At 28.7% G+C, this 18,671-nt stretch overlaps 1 long non-coding RNA gene across 1 annotated transcript; it reads left to right on the top strand.

Moving 5' to 3' along the window:
- Positions 1-7,639: 7,639 nt before the first annotated feature.
- On the top strand, positions 7,640-16,533 carry LOC126906251 (uncharacterized). The gene is made up of 4 exons (XR_007704212.1): positions 7,640-9,939; positions 15,501-15,663; positions 15,730-15,903; positions 15,979-16,533. It is a non-coding gene; the product is annotated as an uncharacterized LOC126906251 (long non-coding RNA).
- The last annotated feature ends 2,138 nt before the right edge of the window (positions 16,534-18,671 follow it).

Here is an 18,671-nt window from a genome sequence, read left to right as displayed (position 1 = left end):
TTTAATAATGCTAAGAAAACAATTCATGAAGCATTATTATTATTTTAAGAAAAAATTAATTATCGGCTAGTAATTTTTTTAACTACATCATTTTGTATTTTTATAAATTATGTATCTTTTGAAAAAATAAAGTGGTGCTGTACACAAACTTGATGACTTAATGCTCATCACATAAATGTAAAAAACAAAATTATTCTTTAAATTGTCGATTATTTTCATTTAAATAGTTTTTTGGGGATAAACCACCATTTTCTTCCGAAGACCTTACTTTGATTGTATTAAAAATAATATAATGAATTAAAAAAAAACAATAATTTTTTTATTTAAATAGTACTAATACAAAATAAGTTACAATATAAAGTGAAGTATTCACATAAATTTTTAACTTATTCAAAAAATATATGAATAGTGTGTCATCAAACTTATGTTTCCCGTAATTTCAATTTTATTTTAATTATAAATATACCCTAATTTTGTTAATCTGACAAATTTTTTTTTCTCCTGAATTATATTCGAATTGTATACAACAAGTAAATTATTTGTCGAGAGCCCATTTTTGAGTGCATCCTGTACTACCAATACCTTTCTATAAATATGGTGTAATTACAGTTACTTCGTATTTTTACAGTATCGCATTGAAATTTACACAATTATATCTTATATTAGATTTAATAATAATAACATTAAAAAAAGTTTCTGTACTTTTCAAAAGAATAAACTGTTTGTTGTCGCATTATTAAAACGGAGTGGTAATTGTTACCACAAGGAAGTCTGAAGGAATAAAGCGCTCGTGAATAAAAGGATTTTGACTTAATTCTTCGTTTTTATGTAAAATTTATTCGAAATGTTAACGTTAGAAGTATGGAATTGAAATAATTTTTTGGGTCACGGTAGGATTTCGGTTTTTCAATTTAGATATAATTTTATTTGAGTTTCGGATTTGGCTAAAACGATTTTTAAATTAATTCTAAGACGATAAAAAATGTAATTTTTTTTTAGTAAAATGGAATTCCCGAATGAATTATGCAATTAAACGCTATGTTAATACAAAAATTTTTCTAACCTTTTTAATTTCAGTACGAAATTGAGAAAGTATTGTATTTTCCATAATGTATGTTTTTTATTGTATGTGTTCATAAAAATTGTTGAATCTAGTTGGATTAATTTAGCTTATTGACACATTAAATAATCTGAATTTAATCTAGTGGATGATATCACTTTCAAATTGAAAAAAACTCCTCATATTTAGTTATGTAACAAATAACTCGTAATTCGGTAGCATTCCTAGTCAAATAATATATATGCTTATGACTTACATGATTTTATAATAAAAAACTCACGTTATAACCTTTTCTTTCTAAGGCGAAATTATATATATTTAGAGTGAATGCTGAATGAAGTATGAGCTGAAAGTATACTCAATGATATCTATATATTAACTATTTAATTGAAAAACATTAAACACGTGCTTTATTGTCAAACATTTTATTGTTACAATAGTCCAGAAAATAAAAACTGTACATGTTATGATTTCTCTAATCATTTTTCTATAGCGGTACTGAAATAACGCTAAAAAACAAAATAAGCAAAATAGTTCTAAAATTTCGAAACATGCAACATAAGATTTCGTATTTAGCTTAGAAAATTTATAAGTTACGTTGATATCCTTTAAACTAATTTATCGACATAATTTAAAATATGTAAATTCTAGAAATTATGAGTTTGGGTAATGACAAAATGTTTATATGATATGTTTTTCCAAAATAAAACAGATATTATTTTTGAATAATCACTACTTATTGAGTTTTCAAGTTTTAATTATTCATTTAGATGATAACCAAACATTGAATAAAAAATACTAATACATTTCAATTTATTAACAATATAATTTAATATAAAACAACATTTACAATTGATTATTAAAGATACATCTTTTAAAAACTCAAATACTGAAGTAAACCAAAATAAAAAATAAGCTAAAATTACGGTTTCAGTTATGGTTACGGTTTTATATTTTTCTAAGGGATTCTGTTTCAAAACTGGAGTTTTAGGATCGGTTCCTATCCCTGGTTAGCGTTTAACATGTCTATCTGTGAAACTTTCATTTCCTTACTACTCTGACTTAACTACTAGATTCGATAAACCTAACATTACCGCCCAAAGGGCATACTCGACAAATACTTGGAAATGTAGGAGTAGATCAAGACATCATGCCACCGTTTATTACCCGAGAAGTCGCCGCCACGTGATTATTGTAATCTTCCAATGGAATTATTTTCGGGGCTACGTTAATTTACGGTTTATAATCTATAATATTGTAATGATCATGTAGCTATGGTGTATGTTTCCGATTTCTCGTGTGAATCTTCCACATACGAGCCTAATAATAACCATTAAAATTTAATCTCAGTGTCACGTCGTCGGAGTGCCGGACGGCTCCGGTACACAACTACGGACAAGATCCGTATTGCGCAATTTCGACTTTGTCGAATTAGTTAGACTGAAAATATTTTTTAACTATATAAACATATATATATATATATATATATATATATTTAACAATCATGTTTTCATGAAATAGTTGAGGTAATGACCCAAATGAACACCAAATTTATTATGGTATGAACACCAAATTTGATGTTATTATTTTAACAGAGGCTTGGTTAGGGCTTGGTAATATATCAATCACCAATTTCTCAATCTCAGGTTACTCAACTCATACAACTTTAAATAATAAAAATCAAAATGACGGTATTGTAGTATACTTAAAAGACACCCTATCGGATGTCTCGATAATAGAATTTAACACATCAGCACTAACAACTTTAGAAATTTCTTTCAAATTATCAAAAACGGCCTTTGTAATTTATCCTACTTATAGATCTCCTAATGGTATTATTGATATAGCACTAGAAGAATTAAACGATATAATACTGAGTAGTTCTAATCTAAAAAAAGCTAAATATAAAATCATATTAGGTGATTTTAACATCGACATACTAAAACCTACAAAAACAAATGAAGATTATCTCATGTTAATGGCCCAGTTCGGATTTATACCTGTAATTAAAAACATAACCAGACCTGTGTCTAATACTTGTATTGATCATATTTTTGTTAAAGCAAAGTCTTTATATCACATAAAGCCAATAGTTATTAATTCCAATATAACAGATCATTACCCAAACATAATTAGTATAGGAAATTTACTTGACAACCGAAATAATAAACCAAATCTCTTAAAAATACTTATAGCAGATGATGCTAAATTAACTGACCTAATTCAAAATTTTGAGTGGTCTGAAATGTATAATATTATCGATTCTAACAGAGCAGCACATTATTTTACGGAAAAAATAACTAGTCTTAAAAAACAAGCTTCTACCGAAATATCTATCAATTCTAAAACTAAAAAAATTAAACNATATATATATATATATATATATATATATTTAACAATCATGTTTTCATGAAATAGTTGAGGTAATGACCCGGCAAAGAAACCAAATCCAAAAAAAAAATCAATTTTTTTTCCGGAAAACGTAGTAAATACATATTCTTATAATCTGGTGAAAATAATAATTAAAATTTCTGTATAGAATAAAAATAATGCTGAAAATAAAAAAAACGCTCGTCATAAGTCCACGAGGTTTAAATAAACGTTTTTTTCTTTTAACTGTCAATTTTAGTTTTTGTGACTTTCCAGTATCGATTCCTAAACAGTGATAATCGTCAAAAAAATACAATTTTTCAATTTCTAACAAGAACAAATTATACAATTAGGGACGTATTTCATTAGCATAATTTTGTTTGTAAATGAATAATTTTATAATTAATTAGTATAGACTTCTTTTTTTAATGCTCAAAAATATAATTAATGAGTTATTTTTTTAATTTTTATAAAAGTTTTGTTTGGTAGAATAAATGACGGATATACAAAGGAAACAAAAACATACGATAAATTACAAGTACTCGATATTGTTTGAATTCAATCTATTCGTTTGGACTAGAAATTTTTTATTATCATTATGACTGTGACATATTTTTAATAGCTTACCGAGAAGTTACTTTTAGAAACAATGAAGAGATGTGTAAAATTTATTATTAAAGAGGTCAATACACGGTGACTTGTTAGAAACTGCAGTGTCCCCAATGAGTCATTAAAGTCAGGTCTCACAGTGTTTAATTTGCAAATCACAATTAACATGTAAAATGATACTGCTATTCCAGGTAATAAAAATGAGTGTATTAAAGAAATTATTATGCACTGAGCATAACAATAATGTTCTTACCCGTGTAATGGCAATTAGCTTTCGGTTTTCGTTGAACGATGTGACTAACCGCTGTATGGGTATCAATTTCTTATTTGTTTACACAGCAAAATTTATTTACGTTTAGTAGCAGTTTATAATTTTGCATGTATAGCGAAGGTCGTCTGCGAATTATACAAAATCAAATTGTGTAATTTTATTTTCTTCGTGTACAACACAATTTATTTGATCGGCGTACATACGAATTTGTTTTGCTTTATTATAATTTTTTGTCCATTAACTTTGTGCGGTCAATAAACTTTTAGACTGTATCGCATTTGCCCATCAACAGCTACCTGCTTTGTTTTCGGTCGTGTATGAAGAGAGCTAGCCAAATACATCGATATGATGTGCTGGGCTAGTTCGTTTTGTGTTTTCGTTCACCGTACTAAACAAATAGGGTTTAAATCGAAATAAAAAAAAAAGAATACCTAATATTGAGCCCAATTCACTTGATTGTACGGACAAGAAACATTTGGATAAATTAACTTTTCAATTGAATCGTCGGCTCGTGTTATTTCTACTAAAGTTGACCCTGTTTTTTGCACGCATTGTTTTTCCTTTTCTCATTGTCTTTGTACAATACTAATCAGGGCCGAGGCACCGTGTAAGAGGCGTACATGCAGCGAAAAATGACTACAATTGTAATAATAATACACTAGAGGTGTGCCGAAGCGACGAACACTATAGTTTACGTTTTGATTAAAATACCCCATTATTATACGCTGGGTAGGTTTTTCTACACAACTTGCAACTACATTAGACTTTTCGTTATTCTTTTCACTCGTAGAAATTCTTTAACTAAAAATGTACTCTATAAACTAATTCCATGTGGACAATAACAAATCACCAAACAAATTAACAATTTTGAATTGCGATGTACAATAATAATTATATTCAAATAAAGTTTATGTGTTAATTAAGTCTAAATTACATTTAATAAAACTAAAATTAACGGTAGTAATAATATCGATGGATTTGTTGGGAAATGTTTTGAAGGAATCAATATCCAGTTTATATGTATTTGTAAAACTGAGAAAAATGTTTAACTTGTTTTTGTAACATATTATGAACTTTCATTTCTTGAATTTATCATGAAAAAATACGATAGTATTCATTTACACAAATGTAAGTGACGTCAAAGTAAAAAAAAAAAGTAGTCAAGGAAAAATATTTCAATTTTAAAAACCTCTATTCGCTCCTTAAGAATTGCGTGGCTTTTTATTTTTGCTTCTTACTTCTAATAATTCTAATCTTTCAATTATTTAAAACATTGGTAGGATTATAAACTTTTTACCAAACAAGGTTACTTTTTGTTGGGTGAGTTTTTTGGTAATTTAAGAAAGAAATTTTGTATACAAACAATTTTTAGTACCCAATAGAAAAAATTGTGTACAAAAATTTATGGGTGCCTCGGGGGATAATTCATTTTACAAAGTTACCCATTTTTTATCACAGTATACAAATAGTTAGCATATTCGGACTTTTTTATACAAATAACAACTGATAACAGACTTGTATTGGCATTGCAATCGATTGAGCTATTAATAACTCTGTAACATTCGTTTATTATGCTTAATACATCTTTGATAACTATTATGATCAATTTTATTGGATAGAAATTATTATTCACAGGTTACAACGTTTTAGAAAATATATTTTTTAATCTTAAATAGATTATAATGTCTTCAAATTTATAAAGACTTCAATGAACAATCATTTATATATTTTTATTAGTTATAATAGTTGACTTACAAGTCATACCAATCACCCCTTTTTTTTCTAACAACGTTTATACACTATCAAATTGCGTCGGTAGAAATTGTGTTTAAACAGTCAATTCCGGCAAGTAATTATGAAACTGTAGCTATATGTTACTTATTTACAATTAACAGTTCGTTTAATGTGTTATTTATGAATTCAAAGTAGTATTAAATATTTTTTATGAATATTTTTAACGCTAACTTTTATTTTTTGATGAAACGACTTTATTACTGTTTTGAGGTTTTCATTAGTTTAATTTTTATTATTATGCTTTGAAGTGAAGACCATTAACACTGCAGTATTTGTTATTCTTATTATATTTGCCAGTAGTGCTATTAATGCTCCCTGAAATGATAATAAAAATAATTACATATTTAACGTAAAGGAACATAGTTAAATAAATAAAAATAAAAATGTTTAGAAGATGATAGAGTTATTTAGGTTTATATATCTGTCGAGTGTTACCTTAGCACATTAAAACGTCTTAAATGTATAAATAAAAACCTTTATGGTTGAACATTTTAGCATGAAATAATTTAGTTAGCATAATCGTGTACCCTGTTTATATTTTTTATGAAATTTGTATAATTAAATAGTTACAATTTCTTCAAATTCATTAAACATAAGACATTTTTTTGCTTTTGTTTACCCAAGACTTAGAAAAACGTAAGATAATTAATGTTAGTCAGCGACGCTGACACGGCTGAAGTGTAATCAAATAAAAATGTAATTTTAGTTTATAGTAATGTCCCTTAGGCAACGTTATGATATTATGAAGGGTAAAAGTAAGCACCGCTGTTTAGTGCTTTAGGGTATAACCTGTTTGTCTTACGGGAAAGTACTTAAGAAGATCGAAAAGGTCAAGTTATAAGGGAATAATATTTAAGTCTAAATCAACAAAAATATCTATTCAATAAGACTAAATCTTAAGGTGATAAGAACTTAAATAAATTATTGCGAAAAGAAGAATTTTAATGATAGCTTATTATTGTGGTGCAATTATTTTTGTTATGGGGGGGGGGTGAGGCTAGAAAAGCTATCGCCTCAGGCGGCATTAGATTTTTACATTGCAATGTTTGGATATTTTTAGTCGCGAATACATTTTTTTTAGTCGTTAATGTTTTAATAATTACCCATCTAGATGAAAAAAATAAAAATTATCAAAAAAAATGTTGTGGAGTGCAACAACACATTAGTACCCATGTGCTAAATTTTCGAAAACGTCTCTGGCCTGTTAATTGTTTCAATTAGCAACTATATGTATACACTTAAATAATCATATGAATTATTAAACACTATATAAATAGTTGTTGTAATTAAGTTATATTAATTATATAATAATGATTTATTTATAGTGATTAAATTTTGACATTCGTGATATCATAAGGGGTCTCTAAAATATAGTTTTAATATTCGAACTCTATATTACATTAAAAATAAGTTAACTATGACTTTTTATGTGAAAAGAATTATTATTTTTCTCGAAATTGTGATTTTTGAAAATAATATAAATAAATGGTTTTCTAAAATAAAAGGCAATACTACAAAAACAACAATTTATTTTCTTCATGATTTGTGATTTTGGAAAATTAAATTGTCGGTATAGTTAACTGTGTATCCTAGCAAATAATGTGTAATATCTTGGATATGGTCTTAAAATGCTCTGTCTCAAATACATGTACCTGTAACAAACTAGAAATAATAGATATCTGCCGACGAGAAATGTCTTGGGATAAGTATAGTAATACTGATGCGAAGGAAATTCAATTTCAATTGGATTGTGTGATAGTAAGGTCGAAAAAATATTATTATTTGTAGTGTACGAGATACAGTCTGTGTAAATCTTAGAACAAACGTCGACAGTCGGTAGCATAGTTTTGATGGGGTGAAGAAACCATAAAGGTAAATTGTTTTTTTTTTTTCGTGAACCATCTCTTGTCGCGAAAAAGTTTGTTTTGCTGTCAGAACAATACGGTCGGAAAATGTTGATTATACAAAGTGGTTCAATCACTATCTGTGACTCTTGTACGAACTATAGTGTGAAATTAGTCAAAATATGACTGATAGTGTGCTGAAGTTTCGACGATTATGCATAATTTATTTTTTTTCTATATTACATCCACTGTACTATGTTTTTGTTACAGATTATACCATACTCATTCAATTTAAAACTAATTTAGAGCTGACTGTTTCTGGAACTCGAGGGTTTGTACAGTCTATACGCGACGACGAGGCCTGTTAATTAAAACTATAGACGCCACAACAGTACTCCGGACCTAAGATAGTTAATGCATCGCAGCCGTGGATCGACAGGAGGTAGGCATGACGAGAAAACACTTCCAGCACAACAAACCGACGGGGATGGAACAGATGTTTTGAAACCGGGTCGTAACTACTTGGGCGTTACACGGAAATTATGAGTAAAAAAATTCCGAGAACAAAACTATTTGTACGGGAAAATGGTACATTGTACGATACAACCGTCAAAACAGCCCTAAACGGACGGACCGGCCGGCCAGGAGATTTCAATATTTCCATTCGGAATAATTTATAACAGTTTGGGTGTTGTGTGGCATTACGCATATGTTTTACTTGGTATCCATTGCGGACGGCTTAATACTATCAGCGTCGATCGTAACGACGGAGTTGCTATGTCGGTCGTTAAGTAACCATCCCCGTATAAATCTAAAACACCCAACATTATGAGTCATATAAATATAACCCACGAGCATATAAACGTGTCGTGTAATCATCGACTGTGCGGCTGTACGCGAGATAACCCTAAAACAAAACCGGATTTCCTTAGGTTTTCATACACGTACTATTTGGGTTATATATTATTGTTGATGTGCGCCCTCACATAAGACTGCAGTGATGTCGAGGGTGAAAACAATATCATAATTTCGAACAGGTCGTTGTTATCTTATTCTGTAAACTTTATTCTTTCTTTTTCACGTTAAGGTTTTTTACGTCTTCTCGAAAATTATGATAATCTTCAGTGATACATTTTTATGCTAACAATATTTACTCGCGTAAGACACAGTAATAAAAATGAATTGTCTCCCACGATAAAACAAACAAACCCCATTTGCATTATTAAAATCAAAATCCGATACGAGTGCAGAGAAATCCCACTCGTATTTCTATTTTGTTGAATTTGTCATTGAATTTTGTGTATTTTTATTGTGACAGTCAAGTGAGTTAAGTTTTTCAGGTTTAATTATGTTATGTTAAAATGAATAGCAATTGATGTAATCGGCATTCGTGAAATTAAGTCAATTTTAAAGTAAACGTGCTGAGAACACACCGAAAAAAATAAATATAAAATTTATGCTTTTGATAAACGATTTATTGTCGCGTTGCTTATTACAAATAGTAAGTTATCTGTTTATTCTTTGAATAATAATTACCACGGATGTAAAAAAAAAAGTATGTATAATTATTGGAGAATAAAATATTTACGATTGAGTAAGTTATATACTTAGTAAAACAAAAAACACCAGACGAAAATACTTTTCTGTGTATTCCAAGTAAGGTTCATGAACTTAGAATTCTCAGACGGTTTGTATAAAAACTTGTTTTACATAATATATTTGTTTTGGCTTAGGTATTATTACTACACATAAATACTTTTTTTTCTTATGAATGTGCATTCTATTTTAGATGCACGTCTCTTGTAAATGTATTCGTTTTGCAATGAGATTACAAAAGGATTCTATTGCGGTATTGGACTTGAAGGTCGAAGATTTGCATTAATTCTTCTTCAATTTTCCCTCGTTAAAATTAATTCTACGCCCGAGGAAATATGATTTACAAATCAGTAAATATCAATGACTTAAAGTACAGCTATACCGAGATTGAGTTGGTTAGTTTGAAAAAAATTCAAGAGTTAAATAAAAAATTAGTGACCATAATTTTTATTTTTTCATACTTCTGTATTATCGGCTTAAGAATTGATATGCTAGTGAAATATTGTGTAGAAATTGTAATGGGGAACGATGCATTTGGTTAATAGCTTTAAATGTTTATTTTCAAGGGATCTGGTGTAACACGGATGATATTATAATTTAACGAGTGAGACTTAATGATTTATATAATAATAATAATAAAACAAATTGTCTTTATTTGTTTCGATGTCACAAATACGTACTCATCTTTAAAATCGAACTCGTAACAGAGAAATATCATAAGCTTTCCACGTGAAAGCATAAATGATTACAATAACATTGATTGTGACTTAAATACTTCAAGAAATAACGAGTAACTGTAATATTAATGTCAGAGCAAATATGGGTGTTTGTAATGGATCCTTCAAGATACGCCATTATAATCCTTAATTCACATCTCATCTTCGGGTACGGTCTAAACCGGCTGTAATTATTATGCGCAAGCATGGACCCCTTTGCTATGGCCGTTCATCAATCACGTGCAGATGTTACGACGTACATCAAATTTAATTACTCGCGAATGTGCATAGATAAATAAAAATAATTATTATTATAAGAATACCAGATAAGTTAATTATTGTTATTTTATAGTCCGGGCCCAGTGGCAACGAGACAATCATAAAAACATTGCGTTTGAATCATTATAAAGTGATTTGAGTTGAAGATTTTGCAGTAATGGGTAAAGGTCGTTAGTATCGAATTCGCGTTTGCTGTACTTTGTTGTACACATTATCGACTAGGGAGTGCACTTAATTAATTAAGATAACAAAAAACAATTTAGCGTGCACTATGTGTAAATCGGAACATTACGTTCTTTATGATAATCAAATGTAATTTTGTTGTTCTTTCATTGATATCATAATTGCATTAGATTTGAGCTGTTTATATACTTATAAATAAATAATAAACGAAATATTACGATAATTTGAATACAGAGAGTCCCGCCGTGAATTTCTCATTTAAATACTTCTCTAAATTATAAGTTGCTTAACACAACATTTTTCTCTGTATTTTATACTTTAATCGAGCTTATTGTCAGTAGTTAATTAAAAATATGGAATTTATTAAATATTATCAGATTGAAGAAAGATCAAATTTATTGATTGTAGCTCTCTAAAAAAAAAAAAAAAAACATTGAATCAAACTGAATTGAATTTATGGTTTGGTTTTCTTTATGGACATGAGTTTTAAACCAAGAATAGATAAATGTGTGACGTGTGAGCGATACTTACTACACAACTGCCTACTGTATTACTTGGAAAATGAGTAAATCGCGGTGTGACACACTGTATGTTAAATTAAAAACAATTATGTGTATTAAACATTATTTCTGTATGCATTACAATTGTATAGGCTTGATTATCTCAAATGGTTTCGTAGAAAGCAAAAAAAAATATAAATATATTTTTTTTTATAAAAATGCATATTTATAACAGATTTTTTGAATTTTTTTTGTAATCACAATTAATTACATTTTTATATAATTTGTTAATTTTTTTTAAATGAGATGTTCAGTAATATAGTAAAATTGATTTGTTGAAAATTTTTTAATTAACATTAGGCGAATGTAGGAAAACATACCTCTTAAGATTTGAATAATCTTGAATAATAGACAGATAGATAAAATTAACATCATTTTATCAAAAAGCGTATGTAATTTAAATGTCCAAAATTTTAATTTTAATAATTTATTATGAATTTTTTTTTAAATTTAGAAAATTTTTATTTTGTCACAACTATGGAGATTTTGCTACTGATAATACTGGATTGTCAGCGAGTTCTTTACCACGAATACCTATATGGGAAGGAGTCCACATAATACTGATGATTTTATTGCAAGGTTATTTTTGATGTGAATGTTTGCTATTCATTTTACTGTACTCACAGTGTCACTAAGAATGAAAATTTTGTTTTGGTTGATTGATAGTGAAGGATTTATGGCAAAGGCTTCTGGCGAAAAAATGCTTGTATAGGGTATTCTTTAAAGGCTGTATGATATTAAATCCAACTTTTTCATCGGATTTATAGTCGTCTGTATATATTTGGAAATAATTGTATAATTTATTTATTATGTCATTAAATGTGTTTAGAATTGAACTGTGAGGGGTATCTTTTTTGTTAAAGTTGACGAGGTAAGTGATAGTTACTATAAGGTGAGAGCTCCATGGAGGAATAGGTAACATATGATCAATGGGTTTTATATTGTTCATTTTCATAGATATTTGTTGTTTATTTTCTTTGAGGATAACGTATATTATATAGTATGAATTTGAGACGATATTCGTCATTCCAGTGTGGGGAGTTGATATTTCTTTTGCTTCATATTTTGTGGTGAGGTTCTTATGTCTGATATCTAGAAGTGGATAATAGGCTTCTTATAGGAGGCTATCAATTGGAATTGTTCTGAAGGCACCAATGGAAATTTTGATTCCAGCATTATGAATAGGAATTAGTATTTTTAATTTGTTTGAGACAGCTGAGTTGTATATATAGAGCAATAGTCTATGGATGACTGAATTTAGGTGTGTAATATTAAGAGATTTTTACGATTTGAGCTACATTTATAGTGACTTACTGTATTATTAATATTTAATTTTTAGTAATTTCTATTAATTTTATTTTAGTGTCGAAAATTAGGCTAAGTAGTCAAATATTATTGATGTTGGGGACGACAAAATTATTAATTTTGATTACTAGTGAGTCGGACTTTTTGCTCGATTAAAAAGTATGGTTTGATACTTTAAAGGGGAGAATTGAAAGCAAGATTTAATAGACCATTGATTAAGGTTGTTGATAGCTTGTCATATAAGGGAGTTGTGGTTTTTATGAATGATCCCGAGCAAAATAAATGCAGTCATCAGCATAAGTAAAAATTTTGATTAAAAATAGTATTACGCTCTAAGAGTATTCTTGGGGAAGTCCATTTTCGGTTTCAAAGATAAACGACAAGGTATTACTGAATTTAATCTTAAGATTCAATTTGTAAGGAAATTGTTACTAATATATGACCATTAAAATTCAATTTTTGTAGTTTTGCATGAATTCTGTACTTCCATATTATGTCGTATGCTTTTGAGATATCTAAGGATGTCATTAAAAGATAGTTATTCTTTGTCATAGAATCGCAGATGTCGGCGTGAATTATTGTTAGTGAATAATTGTGAGTTTATTTTTCCGGAAGCCCAATTGGTGAGAGGACAGTAGGTTTTTTGTTTCGAGTTCCCATATCAGTCGAAAATTTATTACGCTCTCTATTAATTTGCTCATTGTATTTAGAAGAGAAATTGGTTAGTAATTGTTAACTTCGAAAGGGATGTTGCTATGTTTAGGGATTGGTATTATATACGCTGCTTTCCATTGAGGGAAGACGTTGTTATTCTAGATGTAGTTAAATATTTTGAGTAAGAGGTTAAGAAAAGTTTATGGACGGTTTTGAAGAAAAGAAAAGAGTATATAATCGGGATCAATACTCTCTCTCATTATTTTTATGGGTCTTTTGTAGTTCATCAATTGTTAAAGACGAGTTTCTTGGGTTGTCTAGATCATCTTTTTCATAATTGATTGGGTATATAGTTTCCGTTACAGTCTTTTTATTTGTAAAATCTTTGTTATAGTTTTCGTTGCTGTTATTTGATTGAAAGTACGATCCAAAAGCATCAGTGATAATATTTTTCCTGTAGATAGGAAACAAGAATACTTCCATGGCACCTCTGCTAGTCGTAAGAGGCGATTAATGGTTTAAAGGTTGCGTCAAGTCGACAGCCGGTGTAAAATTTTTGTCCAAAAGTATGAGGTGTCCTGAACAAGACTTAGGCGAATTGTCATCCCATCTCGGATGAACTACTTGGCCGACCCCTAGTAGTTGGGATAAAGGCGAAGACAAAGAAGAAAAAATATATATATATATAATATATTCACTAATATATATCACTAAACCAATTCAAAAATACACCTCGCAACAAAATTTTCAAAACAAAAAATTCAAATAATCAACTAAATTGTCAATGAATAATAATAATAACCTAATCCGCTTTAATCAAATTACCCCACTCAATCATACAAACAATCATCATCCATTTAAAAAAAACTGTAGTCTAATGGAACATCAATGGATACAAAAACAAATTACCGGACATCTAGCGCATAATTGCCGACTTTCAACTTATTAACTGTCACTAAGAAACAAATACCAGACCAGCGGAGCGTTTTTATTTTTGTTCCATCACATCAAAACAGAGAAATTCCTCTTAACATAACATGTGAAGCGGTAGTAGTTAAAATAACCACAAATTTTACTATATTCTTCGGATACCTTTGACCTTTCCTTAATAGATCTTCAAATTATAATTGACCAACTCCCACGTCTCTTTTTCTTATTTGGCAACTTAGTTTAAACATTTTATGGAAATCTGACTGTAAACACATAAGAGAGAAAATAGTTGAAAATTTTCTAGAAAATAATTGAATAATCTTTCTCAACAACGGTGACTACCCAAAATCCAACATAACACATAATTGTTTCTCTGCCATAGATTTAACAATAACATCCTCTTTATTAGGCAGCTCAATAAATTGGGTTGTACAAACATCGTAGAACTCTAATTATCACTCTCAAGCTACTAAAATTTCAACCAATGTCCCAAAATGACACCTAAAAACTCTACTTGGTCTGCATTTTCTAACATAGTCAATAATTTACTAGGAACAAAAAAATTCAACACACTTCTAAAACCAGCCGATATAAATGAAATAGTTGAAAAATTCACCAACATAATCATCAGAGCCGCAATTTAAAAATATTTAAGAAATATATATATTATTCTTGTAGTGATAATGTTTGGAAGAGAAGATTGGTTAAATTTGTAAGTTTTGATTTAAAGGTTAGTTCATTTATTTTAAGGCGGATATCATAGTGCGTGTATGTTACTTGTTCAATTAGAGAAATTTTCTAACAAATAAATAAATTGAAGTTTTTAAAAAGGAACGTTTGTGTCTAAAAATATATTTCTACTGCTTTGGGTGTATTCTCTAAATTGTAATTGTCAAATCGCGTAGAAGAATTAGAGCGTGATTGATTTTGGGTTTCTTCTCATGACTTTTTGATAGGGCTAGCCGTATTATATGTATCTACGTTAGAGACTTGTGAAGAGGTATCAGAAATTGGTGTTTTGTTTAGAAGTTGAGATGTATTAGGAACATTGTGATTTTATATCCTGTTTTCTTGTGCAATGTTTTGAGTGAGATTAATTACACTTTTATAAGTAAAATTCTTTTATTTTTTTATAAAAAAAATCGACTTAAAATATATTAAATATTATGAATGTTTTTTACAATATTCATTGTATTAGTGAATATAAATTAAATGATATTTTGCTACCATACACCGAGATGAAAATTAATTTATTTTACAATATAAAAATAATAGTATGAGTACTAATTATATTTTTGAATCGGTATTTTAATTATTCTCATTTTATAGGTGGTGTCAATAGTGTACTACAATGAACAATAGTGTGACGACAGATATTGAAATTTGATCTCACGATGGATTGTTTCAAATATTCGAATCAATACTTAGTGATGATGAATCGATAGTAAATGATGATGATTTTCCAGATAATGAAGAATATTTTGTTGTTTAAGTAATTAAATTTAATATTTTATTTTATTTTTCTATGTGCAACATTTCATAATTATGAACTATTTAGGATGATTGAAATTCCCATTCAGAAGTTTCTATTCATTATATGTATGAAAATGTAATTGTCATAAATGTTCCTAGTGATCTGACAACTTGTAATGAACAAAATAATAAGAATGTTGATGGTGATAATTTACAATTTTTACATACTAATGAGGATATAGCTATGTAAAGTAATTATGTAGGTATATCTAGTTGGCCAATGTCCATCTTTACTTTTATAATATAATATTATAAATGTTTTATATATTTTAAGACGAGAGTAATGTTCAACAAATCATATATGACCCAGATAATGTTCCATTAGCTGACAGACTGCAGAATATAAATGGCATATGGGAAGAACATGGTTTGATGCCTGATCACCTGCCTTTTCAAGGAAAAGGTGGCCCTAATTTACCACTGGGAACTGAAGATCCTTTGATTTTTTTTAAGTATCTTTTTAATGATGAATTGGTTGATGGCCTAGTTTTTAATACTGATTTTTATGCTCATCAAAAACAAAAGCCATTTGAACCTGTGACTTCACAATCCATGCAAATATTTTTAGCAATAAATATTCTAATGCAACAATTGCAGCACTAAGGCTAATCCACATAGGACAAAATAGGAATGTACCTCATGCAATGCCGGTTTGTGTTTAACTCCACACAAAAATTGTTTCAAAATATATCACAATAAGTTATAATATTATAATAACTTTCAAATATTTTATAATAATTTTTAATAATATGTTGTTATGCAGAACCTACATGGTGGTTTAATAGTTAAACCACCACTTTTTCAAAAAACTGTAATAATAAATTTTTTTTTTCATTTATTTTGTAATATGAATAACTTGTATTTTAATATTAAAAAAAAATAGTTGATTTAAAAAAAAATAAATAATGCGTGACTCAAAGGGTTAATAAATAATAGCATCTGTGAAGACCACATTGAGTTAATAATTTTTTGGTTATTAAACATATAATGTTAAAACATAGTGTTTCAAAGGACTATTAGTATTTGTGATGCTTTTGATATAGATTCTCAATAAACACTTTACGTGGGTATAATTAATAAATAGTGTATTGAAAATAAGTGCTGTATTTAAAAACAAAATTATAAAAAGTTTCAAACCTAATAGGTTGTTTATTTGGCAATAAAAACTGTTATCATCTGGAGTATATCGACGAGTATTTTATCGGTTTAAGTTTCGACATCATGCGTTTTTATGTTAACAATATCGAGTACATTTAAAATATAAACCCTAAATGATTGACCGATGTTAAGATAAAACAAATATAATTTCCACAAAACTTAATTCAGTATTTTACAAAGTCGAAGCATTTTCTGAATAAAAATCTGAAATCGTTATCATTTCATAGTGTTCGGTTATGATTGTAATACTTTTTATTTATTCAACTATAGATAATTTACTTTAGACTTAAAATTGATTACGCCATCGTATAGTAGGGTTTACTGCTGTAATGGTCATGTGAAAGTTTAATGTACAGTTTTCCCATTAATCGTCTTTGCCACGGGTATGTGCAAGGCCAAAACTCGAGAGGCTCGACCGAGAAGAATTGTTAAAAAGTAGACTCATCCATTAAATGCTGAAAGTGTAGGTAGGTACATGCGCAGTCGATGAAGTTTCCAAGGACCGGTTAGTTAACATGCGAATCTCGTGATACGAAATAATCCGGATTTTGTATTTTCTATACACTGTGCATAATAGTATTATTACTTTAAATACATTATTATTTTTCATCGTGTTCTAATCAAATGTGTCATCGTGTCTAAATCATTTTGAACATAATATCTTTAATGATTGTTGATTTATAAGTACTACTCGACTAACACAAACACTACTGTACACTATGAATACATTAAAATTTAAACTGATAAAACTGTACACCGATTAAAACATGCGACATTATTTTGACATTAATTTTGTGATTGCACTTCATGTTTCAACATCTGACAGAGTTTTGATAATATAAATATGCATATTTTTTGCAGCATATATCTAATATTGCGCTATAAAATTACAAACTAGTTTCAAGTGAAACGTCTATGCTGAATTATAATATGACGGTCTTATTTTATATTTTTTATTATTTTTACTTTTTCGTTTTCCTATGTACGTCAACAATCTGCCGGTATTCATGCTAATGTTCCGTACAATAAAAAATCGCGTTAATTATATGAATATCTACAACGAAATTAAAGAGTAATAATATGTAAAACTAGTACCTATTATAATTTATATGGATTAGAGTAATTACCGTTGGCCAACGCATTCGGAACGACAGGTGAATGAAACCATCTGTACATATATATATATGAATAGTATTCACGTTATATTCGTTTGCCGGATGGTGTTTTAATTGTGAGTACAAATTACTTTAATATCAACCCGCGTTTCCAACTACAGTTTTAATAACGGATATATTCTCTTGCAGTCCTTTGGCGTTAACATAATCTTACAGTTTTTATGATGTTTTACGCTCGTGTCGGAGGCGATTATTGTGCGAGCTAAGCGCTTCGGTATGCTTTTGTTGATATTATTCCAACTCAAAAACAAAGCTTTTTATTTAACAACTCTTCTGCTTCACGAATTCATTTATTATCTATAAGGTGCATAATTTGTGCGACAGTTTCTTTTGTAAACACTCGATATTAAATATTTTATGCGCAGTGTACTTTGAAAAGAAACTGTAATGGTATTTGAAATTTATCTCTATAAACTGTTTGTTATTTAGTGAATTCATACAATGCAATTATGCATTAAAAACCATTTCGAATTATTCAAGACTCTGCATGGGCCTAAAAGTACTTTTTTTTTTATACGCCGAATAGCCAGTCATATAATTAATAATGATATTATATTACTACATAAACGACGTATGTGTTTATCTCAAAGTTTTCTAATATTATATTATTCCTGTGTCTGTGTTGTTTTTTCCT

The sequence above is a fragment of the Daktulosphaira vitifoliae genome, unplaced genomic scaffold (genome assembly GCF_025091365.1).
Source record: "Daktulosphaira vitifoliae isolate Bord-2020 unplaced genomic scaffold, ASM2509136v1 Scaffold_4, whole genome shotgun sequence".
NCBI lineage: Eukaryota > Metazoa > Arthropoda > Insecta > Hemiptera > Phylloxeridae > Daktulosphaira > Daktulosphaira vitifoliae.
Note: the sequence above shows the minus strand (reverse complement) of the source record. Positions and strands in the feature narration are given on the sequence as shown.